At 41.7% G+C, this 7,449-nt stretch overlaps 1 non-coding gene across 1 annotated transcript; it reads left to right on the forward strand.

Annotated features, from left to right (window-relative positions):
* Positions 1-2,144: 2,144 nt before the first annotated feature.
* Positions 2,145-2,251, forward strand: LOC133044084 (U6 spliceosomal RNA). Its single transcript, XR_009689833.1, has one exon. It is a non-coding gene; the product is annotated as a U6 spliceosomal RNA (small nuclear RNA).
* Positions 2,252-7,449: the final 5,198 nt, after the last annotated feature.

The raw sequence follows: 7,449 nt of genomic DNA on the forward strand, positions 1-7,449 counted from the left end.
TCACTATATATACCACACTTCTTTATTCATTTATCTACTGATGGACTCAGGTCATTTCCATGTCTTGGCTATTGTGAGTAATAGCAGCACTGATTTTTAAATTTCTCCAGGTGACTCTTGCTATTGTTGCTCACTCATGTCTTTGTGACCCATAAACTGCAGCACACCAAGCTTCACTGTCCTTCGCTTTTTCCTGGAGTTTGCTCAAACTCATGTCCATTGAGTTGGTGATGCCATCCAACCATCTCATCTTCTGTTGCCCACTTCTCCTCCTGTCCTCAATCTTTCCCAGCATCAGGGTCTTTTCCAATGAATCGGCTCTTTGCATCAGGTGGCCAGAGTATTGGAGTTTCAGCTTCAGCATCAGCCCTTCCAATGAACACCCAGGACTGATCTCCTTCAGGATGGACTGGTTGGATCTCCTTGCAGTCCAAGGGACTCTTAAGAGTCTTCTCCAACACCACAGTTTGAAAGCATCAATTCTTTGGCGCTCAGCCTTCTTTATGGCATAACTCTCACACCCATACATGACTACTAGGTGAGTCTAATGTGCACCTAAGGTTGAAGGCTACTGCTCTAAACCAGTGCTACTAAAGATTTAACCAGTATAAGAGCCACTGGACACACAATCCCACAGGGTCAGCAGAGTTCCAGAATTTCCAAATTGAAGAAGATACTACAGATCTATGGCCAGAGCCTAACTTTCCTCCCCTAACCAGGGCACTTGTCTTCTGAGAAACTGCCAGGCAACATGATGAAAGCTGCCTTGGGACTACCTAGATCTCTAGCATGGGGACAGTTGAGGAAACTCAGACTTATAGTTCAATAGCCTTAGTCCAGCTGGTCTTAGCTTGGAGGTGAGTTTCAAATGGCTTGCTCCTTCTCTTGTTCTCCAGCCTTCCCAGAATCCCAGAGGTATTTTCCTCAGCACCCTGGGCTGTAGACATGTTGGCTTTCTTTCATTTTCTCAGATGCATCCCTTTCCTTCCCCCTCAGGGCCTTTCCACAAGCTGTTTCCTCTGCCAGGGATGTTTCCTCTCCTTCCTTCTCTCCAGTTTTTCCTTCAAGAAAGCCTTTCCTGATCCTCCAATGAGACTACATTCCCCTACTGTACACTTACATAGCACCTTGTACCTTTCATTCATCGTACCTATCACAGCTTTAAATTACGTATTATGCTAATATTTGAATACTTTTCTCTAAACAATTCCAATTAAGAGAGAAACCACAACTCTTTTGCTTAGAACTGTATTGCAGCCACTTGCACTGTGTCTGGAACATGGGAGGGAATCAATGAATGCCTGAGTATCCATGCACCACTCTTCTCAGCACTGGAGGTCCCAGATCCTTACATATCCTCCCTATCCCACCCCAGAACACTGCCATTTGCCAAGGTAACCACTTTAGCCCCTGCGTCCCAGGTGGCTCAGCTGATAAAGAAACCACCTGCAATGCAGGAGACCCTGGTTCAATTGCTGGGTCAGGACGTTCCCCTGGAGAAAGGATAGGCTAGCCACTCCAGTATTCTTGGACTTCCCTGATGGCTCAGATGGTAAAGAATCCACCTGCAATGTGGGAGATCTGGGTTCGACCCCTGGGTTGGGAAGATCCCCTGGAGGAAGGCATGGGAACCCACTCCAGTATTCTAGCCTGGAGAATCCCCATGGACAGAGGAACCTGGCGAGCTACAGCCCATGAGGTCAAAAAGAGTCGGACACAACTAAGCGACTAAGCACAGCATACACACAGTCTTTGGGTATATACCACTTCTTTTTTAGATCATCAAGGGCTCCTAAACTTTAGACATGGTCAGTCTATCTGAGGCCCCTCCCCCATGTCCGGATATGAGTATTAGCACCCTCCCTCCAACCACCCAAGCATCTGAACCTCCATGGACCCTTCCTGTGGCGGCCACTCTGGCAGTGGCCGGGCAGTCCTCAGGTGTTCTGTCTTCATCATAGTATTAAGCAGGAAATATTATCAGTGTTCTAGGATATCCTGCGCTCTTTATACACAAAACGAGAATAACAGTAGCCATTGCAGAGTTGATGGAGAATTAAATGAGATATTCTGCATCCACAATACACTGCTCAGGCAATAAATACTTAGAATTTCTATTGTTACTAACTGCAAAAATCCCATCGGTAGTCACTTCGGCAGCACACCTACTAAAATTGGAATGATACAGAAAAGATTACCATGGTGTCTGTGCAAGGATGACACATAAACTGGTAAAGCATTCCATATTTTTAATGAAAAATGTCCCACTGGACCCGACAAAATATTTTATTGCTTCAGTTTGTACTTACTAAATAAGATGATGGGAAGCTAATATGGATTCAACAATAATCTTAGATGAGCTCACCCTTTATTGGTTGCAACAACAATAAATCCAATAGTATGTCTAGAAATGGAAAATCATGCTTATTTCCATTCTCAGAAAATGCCCATGACATGTCTAAGGATTTAAGGGTCCTTTGCAACAATTCCATGCCCTATTCCTCCCACACTGGGTCCTCAAGCTGAAAGTACAACTTCGGGAAATGGTACCCATACAATCTCTTCTATTTTAATTTTTCTCTTAGTACGCTCTGTCAAAAAGAGCTGGGATACTACCCCTTAGGTCAGAAGTTATTGCTGTTCAGTCATAAGAAGGTCAGAACTCTCAGCCCATCTACTTTAGGGCAGAAAACTTGGATGAGGTCAAAGCTGAACCCTAGTAAGGATGAGAGTAAGGGAAGGGAATCTCACTGTGGTTGTCATCCCACCAGAGAGGTTGCCGACCGACAAACTAGAGAGGAAAGCAACTCATGTGTTTAATTTTTTCATTCAACAAGCCTTTATTGAATACCCTACCATGTGCCAGGAACTTAATTTAGCTAAGGACTTCCTAGCAGTGTGACCTGAGGCAAGTTAATGAATTTTCGCATTCTCAGATTGTTGCCTGTAAAATGGAGAGGATCAGTGGGCTGAGATAGGTGTTCACTAAGGTAGTATGCGCAGAGAGTGACACACAGTCTGTGTGTGATGCAGTGAGTGCTCACTGCTGCCGCTGCTGCTCCTGTGGAACAAGGTGGACGCCGTGTTGCCATCATGACATTTTGAGTCAAACGGGACGAAGAGAAGAGTATGCAGGAAATTACAATAGCAACTGATAGAAGGAGCAGAGGGAGTGTTGTAAACATGTAGAAGGGACACCTAATTCAGACTTCCTGGAAAAAAAATGTAAGGCTTAAGCTGAGACATTAAGGGTGAGTAGTAGTGTTAAAGAAAAGATTATTCTGGTACTTGTTAAAGATGGTAAGGAAGACTTTCTTCAAGAGGATCTATTGGCAGAAGGGGAGAAAGCTCAGGCTCAACTCTGAATGCCATGGGAGTGGAGATTTATAGCCAAGGAGCAAGACGCGGGGTGGAGGATAGAAAATCATGAAGAGGGTAGGATAATTCTTGCTAAACTAACCAAACAGGATTCTTGATGAGGGCAGGCCAGGGGGATCAGATATCACTGGGAAATGGTGGGTAGGGGATGAGGAGAGGTGATCAGATATTGATATCAGATATTGATATCAAATATCAAGGGTGAGGGAGTACAGCTAAATCGACTTCAGAGGATTCCAGCTAACACTGGACTCTATGAGGATAGAGACCAAAGCCCAGGGCCCAGTCTGGTTGAGTAGAGGGCTCAGAGGAAGCCAACTAAAGCTTGGTTAGAAAGGCAAATAGAAGCACATTCTCTCTTCTCCCACAGAGAACACCCCATTTCCAGAGAGGGAGTAACCTCTGTTGCACAGTGGAATCACCCAGGGATCTTAAAATACAGAGATGCCTAGGTCCCACCCCCAGAGGTTCTGAACTAATTGGTGTGGTAAGCAGTCTGAGCTCTGGGTTGGGTTTTTGTTTGTTTTCCAGATTTACTGAGATATAATTGACATATAATGTTGTATAAGGTGCAATGATTTGACATATGTATACACTGTGAAATGTTCATGGCACTAAGGTTCCTTAACACATCCTTCACCTCATATAATCACCATTTTGTTATTGCTGTTACACAATATTGTTTGGAGAAGAAAATGGCAACCCACTCCAGTATGCTTGCTTGGAGAATCCCATAGACAGAGGAGCCTGGGGGGCTACAATCCATGGTGTCACAAAGAGACATGACTGAGCAACTAACACACAATATTGTTAACTACAGTTACCGTGCTGCACGTTAGATCCCCAGAACTTACTGCTCTTATGACTGGACATTGGACATTGGTATCCTTGGACCAGCATCTCCTCGTTGCTCCCACTCCTCAGCTCCTGGCAACCACCAATCTGCTGTTTCTGGGTTGGCTTTTTCAGATTCCACACATAAGCAACACTGTATAGTATTCGTCTTTCTCTGACGTATTTGACTTAGTATAATGAAGTTAACATTCACCCATGTTGTCACAGATGTCAGGATGGCTTTTTATGGCTGAATAATATTCCACTGTGAAGGAAAAATATGCATATATACACACGTGATATTTTCTTCAACCATTCATCCATCAATGGTCATTTAGGTTATTTCCATGTTTGGACATTGTGAATAATGCTCCAATGAACTTGGGGTGTAGATATCTCTATGAGGTAGTGATTTCATTTTCTTTGGATTAATACCCAGAAGTGAAATTGCTGGATCATATGGTTGTTCTTCTGAGGAATCTCCTTACTGTCTTCCATTGTGGCTATACCAGTTTGCAGCCTCACCGCAGAGTACTGGGGTTCCCCTTTCTGCACATCCTTGCCAGCATTTGTTCTTTCTTGCCCAGTAGAAATAGCAATTCTAACAAGTGTGAGGTGATAGCTTGTTGTGCTTTCGGTTTGTATTTCCCTGATGATTAGTGATGTTGAGCATTTGTTCATGTACTTATGGGCCATTTATATGTCTTCTCTGGAAAAAAATGTCTATTTAGGTCCTCATAGGAGTTTTCAAATATTTTCTCACATTCCATGGATTACCTTTTGATTTTGTTGATTGTTTCTTTCGCTGTGCATAAGCCTTTTAGTTTGATATAGCTTCGCTTGTTTATATTTTCCCCTTGTTGCTTGTGATTTTATTGTCATATTTTTTTCAAAAACCACTGCCAAAACCAATGCCAAAGAGCTTTCCCCCTAAGTTTTCTTCTAGAAGTTTCATGATATCAGGTTGTATGTTTAAATCCTTAATCCATTAGAGTTCATTCTTTAAGTGGTGTAAGATAGGGATCTAACTTCATTCTTCTGCATGTGAATATTCAGTTTTCCAAACATCATTTATTGAAGAAACCATATTTTCCCCATTGAGTATTCTTGGTTTTCTTGTCAAAAATTTTTCTGGTCACTCAATTCTATTTCACTGGTCTATGTGTTTGTACGCCAGTACTACACTGTTTAGATTATTATAGCGTCATAATATAGTTTGAAATCAGAGAGTGTGATGCCTCCAGTTCTGTACATTTTCAAAGTGGCTTTGCGGGACTTATCTTTGGGAGGTAAGGATGGTACCACATGCAAATAAATAAATGTGACACACCACTTTAATAGAATGCAAGATAAAAATTATATGATCACTTGAAAATATGCAGAAGAGTATTTGACAAAATTCAGCATCCTTTCACGATCAAAACTCAATACAGTGGGTATGGAGGAAACATACTTTGACATAACAAGGCCGTATATGACAAACCCACAACTAACAACATGCTTAATGATGAAAAGTTAAAAGCTTTCGATCTAAGATCGAGAACAAGACAAGGATGCCCACATGCACCACTCTTATTCAACATAGTAGTGGAAATTCTAGCCAGAGCAAATAGGAAAGAAAAAAGGAATTAAAGGCATTCAATTAGGAAAGAAGTAACATTGTGTCTGTCCACAGATGAGCTGATCTTGTTTACAGAAAATTTTAAAGACCCCATCAAAATTGTTAAAACTAAAAAATAAATAAATAAATAAATAATAAAGTTTCAGGGCTCAAATCAAAATGTAAAAATCAACTGTGTTTCTATACACCAAAAATGAGCTATCTGACAAAGAAAACAATCCCATTTATAATAGTATTGAAAACAATAAAACAAAAATACATTTAACCAAGAAGTGAAAGATTCAAACACCAAAACTGTAAGACACTGATGAAAGTAACTGGAGAAGATAAAAATAAATGGAATGATATCCTGTGTTCGTGGATCAGATAAGCTAATATTATTAAAATGTCTGTATTACTCAAATTACCCATATTACCCATAGAATCATTGCAATTCCTATCAAAACTCCAATGGCATTTTTCACAGAAATAGAAAATGCAATTCTAAAATTTGCATAGACCCACAAAGGACCCTGAGTGGCTCTGGGGTTTTAAAAGTTCCCCTATGTTCAGTCAGAACTGTGAGCCTCTAAGTCATTTCAAAGCCAGGATGGGGCCTTTGCCCCTAGCATGTCAAGCTCTTATCAAATTGACTCATTACCTCCAGAGATACAGAATACAGTTAGCCCCCCATATACACGGGTTCCAAAGCCTTAGATTCAACCAATCTCTAATTGAAAATATTCAGGGGGAAAAATTCCAGTGAGTTCCCAAAACCAAAACTTGAATTTCCCCACAATGGCAAGTATTTACATAGCATTTAAATTGCATTAGTTATTTTAAGAAAGAGATTATCTGAAGTCTATGGGAGGATGTCCACGGGATTTCCCAGGTAATCCAGTGGTTAAGAATTCAGCTTGCAATGCAGGGGACATTGGTTTGATCCCTAGTTGGGGAACTAAGATCCCACATGCCACGGAACAAATAAGCCCGCATGCCACAACTGCTGAAGCCCCTGCACTTTAGAGCCCATGTGACACAACTAGAGAGCCTGTGAGCCACAACTAGAGAGTCCGCGTGCTGCAACAGAATATTCTGCATGACGCAAGGAATCTCCTGTGTGCGGTGGCTAAGGTCTGATGCAGCCAAATGAGGAAAGAAAAGAAAGAATGAAAAGTCCATGGCAGACACTCATAGCTCAAATGCAAATACTATGCCATTTTATATAAGGAACTTGAGTATCCAAAGATTTTGGTGTCTGTGGGGTGGGGTTGAGGTGGGACAGGGGGTTCTAAAACCAATTGTCCAACAGATACCAAGGGGCCACCGCATTCTCTCTCATGAAGTCAATGATAATCACACTGAAGTGGAAGAGTACGTGCTACTCAGACTTTAGTGCACAGGAATCACCTAGTCATTGTGTTAAAATGCAGGTTTTGATTCAGTAGGTCTGGACTGGGGCCTGAGAGGATTTCTAAAAAGCTTCCAGATGTTGATGACACTGAATTTCAGAAGGGAGCCTGAGCAGCAAGGACCTACATCTAAAACCATTCCAGTATTTCCCAATTTGAAATAATGTTTCTTAATTACACAGAAAAGCGCAACAGAAAAGCATACTCCTCAAAGACAATGGAGTA

The sequence above is a fragment of the Dama dama genome, chromosome 22 (genome assembly GCF_033118175.1).
Source record: "Dama dama isolate Ldn47 chromosome 22, ASM3311817v1, whole genome shotgun sequence".
In the NCBI taxonomy this organism is placed as follows: domain Eukaryota; kingdom Metazoa; phylum Chordata; class Mammalia; order Artiodactyla; family Cervidae; genus Dama; species Dama dama.